At 46.0% G+C, this 3,652-nt stretch overlaps 1 pseudogene; it reads right to left on the reverse strand.

Annotated features, from left to right (window-relative positions):
* Window positions 1–268: 268 nt before the first annotated feature.
* Window positions 269–936, reverse strand: LOC101994013 (annotated as a pseudogene).
* Window positions 937–3,652: the final 2,716 nt, after the last annotated feature.

The following is a 3,652-nucleotide window of genomic DNA, read 5'->3' on the forward strand; positions in this document are numbered from 1 at the left end:
TGCTTTAAAATTAATTTATCTTTCTATTTTTCCAAATGTAATATAAGAACATAAACATTGGGTGTATATTTGAAGAAGCACACTATCTTTCTATAAAGGTATTTACCATATAATATTTAAGTCACATTAAACAGCTACATATCTGTCTCCTCAAATATCTACCGTTTCTTTTTTTTTTTTAATTTATTTACTTTTATGTGCTTTGGTATTTTTTTTTCTGTCTTACAAACTTTATTAGTGCTGGGGAAGGAGGACAGACAGCTCCGGTCTCTCCCGTACATTACTGCTTGCCGTTGCCATTGATGGGACGGTTCACATAGTCAGGGGAGGACAGGAAGGCCTTGATCTTGGGCATGGCACTGAGGTGTGCCACATAGGCACTGAGCAGGGGAAAGTTGTCCAGGCAGCCAGGGGCCAGGACCTGGTGGATCAGCAGCAGATCTAGCAAGTTGTAATTGGCGAAGGAGATCTGGTCACCCACGATGAAGGCTTTGCCTCCTTGGTTCTGGGACAGCAGGGTCTCGAAAGGTTTCAGGTGTCCAGGCAGGGCCTTCACATAGTCATCCTTCCCTTCCTCATATTTGGTGTAGATGAGGGTGATGTATTTCAGGCGAAGGTCTTCCACCCCATCATTCACCATATCCACCAGGGCAGCCTCCTTCTGATCTTTTCCATAAAGCCCAAGGGATCGGCCCAGGTGCCTCAAGATGGCATTAGATTGGTACAGGGTAAGGTCTCCATCCTGAAACTTGGGGAGCTGCCCATACAGACAGGTGGACTTGAGCAAGCCTTTCATCCAAGTACTATGGACACCAGCTCCTCCTTCCAGCTCTGGTCCCGGTCAGCCAGTAGTGTGCGCATGGCCTCACAGCGCCCTCGAACTGGGAAGTAGACAATGGTGTACGGCGGCATGGCTGCTGCGTAGACGGAGGTACGAATTCCGAGCTGTGTAGATGGTAACGGATCTTGGGTGTGGAAGCCAGCTGTGCTTTGGTATTTTGCCTGCAGTTAAGTCTGTATGATAGTGCCAGAGCTTGGAGTTACAGACAATTGTTAGCTGCCATGTGGGTGCTGGGATTTGAACCTGGGTCCTTTGGGAAAGCAGTCAGCGAATTTAACAAACCAACCATCTTCCCAGTCCCACATCTACCATTTCTTACACCACTACTTCTCCTCCTTTGCTTCCTCCTCCTCCTCCTCCTCCTCCTCCTCCTCCTCTTCCTCCTCCAAGACAGCATTTTCTGTAACCTAGACTGGCCTTGAATTTACTAGACAGACATCAATAACTTGTTATTCCTACCTCTGCCTCCCCTTTGCTGGGATTACAGTCATTCTCCAAGGTATTTGGCTCCCTACCGTGCTGAGGGTCAAGCCCAGGGCTCTGTGAATGCCAGGCAGTCACGCCACAAGTTAAACAACAGTCCAGTCCACCCCCATCATTTCTTGATGGTGAAAATATGCAAAATCTTTTCTGGCTTTCTGAAATATGCAGTTCGTCATTGCTATTTGTGGGCACTGGTGTGTAATAAATAGCACCTGGAACTTGCTCCTAACTAGAATTTCATACCCATGGATTCCCTTAAGTTCTTAAATGATATACACGCCAGACAGCAATGCTCTTCTCCTTGACACTTTATACACTTCCATAGAATTTCCCTTACATGATCATGGACCTACCCAGGATTACAGCCCTACAGCATGTGCGTGTGTGTGCGTGTGTGCGTGTGTGTGTGTGTGTGTGTATGTGTGTGTGTATGTGTGTGTGTGTGTAATCTGTGTGGAAGATATGTATGTCCTTCATAGTTAAGATAACTTACATTAGTCAAGAATCTTTTTTTTCTTTTTTCTTTTCTTTTCTTTTCTTTTTTTTGAATTTATTTATTTATTAAAGATTTCTGCCTCCTCCCTGCCACTGCCTCCCAGGTGGTGGTGACAGACGCCGTTCATCCCAGCACTGGGGAGGCAGAGGCTAGCGGATCTCTGTGAGTTCGAGGCCAGCCTGGTCTATGGAGTGAGCTCTGGACTGTGAGGGCTATACAGAGAAACCTATCTCAAAAACAAACAAACAAACAAACAAACGAGAATTTTTAAGTTCCAAGGGATAGGAGCCAAACTTAACTCATTTAGGCGAAGGGAAGTGACATTTCGCCCTGGGATGCCATACAGCTAAACTGCCTGAGATACAGAAGCACAGCAGAGTCTAATGACAGCTGGCCTGGGTGTCGCTACTCAATAATAGTCAAAATGTATAATGTAAAATAGCATCCTTACCCAATAATAGTCAAAGTGTGGAAGGGTAAATAAAATGGTGTATACATGCAATCAAATACCGCCTGGCTTTAAGGAAAGAAATTTGGACTTTGTCCTATGGCTTGAGTGGATGTGGCCTCTGAAAAGCCACAAATTGGAGTCTTACCCCCTGGTATGATAGCAGTGGTATCGGAGCCTTTGGGAGGGATTAGTCCTGACAACAGAGGCCGGGTGGGTGGGGCGGGGTGCTTACAGAAGGCCGAAGAGAGCTCCTCGTGGGAGCGCACACACAGATGTGGGGCCGCACCAGACAACACACGGATCAGTATCTTGTTCTTCGTCTTACACAGTCCCAGGAACTGGGAAAACTATCTATTTTTATCTGATACCTAGTTTATAGTATTTTTGTCAGAGAAGGCTGGAGTGATTAAGACAACATGCTACAACAGAGATAACCCTTAACCCAATGAGTCAGACATAAAAAAGACAGATTAACATGTGATTCCATTGAATGGGCAGAAACAGGAATGGTGGTCTCCATGGCCTGGGAAGTAGAGAATGAGAAGTTATTATTTAATAGGCACAGGGTTTTAATATTGTAAAGTAAGAAACAGCTTATGGAGATGGGTGGTGGCGATGGCTGAACGGGGGGCTTGTTCTGAAGACCCCGGAACTATATAATTTCAACTGACTAGAATGGTGTTTTCACGTTGTGTCTATTTCCCAATGAAAAAGAGGAACAGTCGATTTCAGCCTACACTAGTTCAGGCCAGAGGAGCTCCAGTCAGAGAGAAACAATGCTCCTTGACGGTTATCGACTGAATTATAGCAAAGCGTTTGCCGTTAGTCACACAGGTCCCCCTTCTAGCTCAGTTAAAGGTGGCCTATTTAAATTATAATAGATCGTTCACATAGCCGACAATCCAATGACTGTAACTTCTCCCATCCTTGACTTGGAAGAAAACCTATGCCTTCACCGGGTGACCCTGACCCACCATAACTCACGTACTCTCCCGGTATCTGCCATTGGCAGAAGTCTAGGACTTAGTCATCCGTCCACGTGCTGATGAGTCTCAGATCACTCTCTTGGTCCTAGAAGTTGGTTCAGGACTCCAGAGCCAGGTGTTTGCTGCCTGCTGAACATCTCGGGGCAGCACACGTCACAGGGACTTTGGCTTTACCGAAATGTAGCTAGATGGGTTAGTTCAGACCTGAAATGCCAGCACTTGAGAGGTGCAGGAGCTCAAGGTCATTCTCAGTTATATATCCAATTCCAGGCAGCCTAGAACTGTCCACCAACTTAAAAATAAAATGGATTTAAATGCAAATCTTTCCTACCCCCCCCCAGTTGGCTCTCCACTGCCATTCCTCTCTTGGAGGGCCACCCTGTCACTATCCAGCC

Source organism: Microtus ochrogaster, chromosome 21 (assembly GCF_000317375.1).
Source record: "Microtus ochrogaster isolate Prairie Vole_2 chromosome 21, MicOch1.0, whole genome shotgun sequence".
In the NCBI taxonomy this organism is placed as follows: Eukaryota; Metazoa; Chordata; class Mammalia; order Rodentia; family Cricetidae; genus Microtus; species Microtus ochrogaster.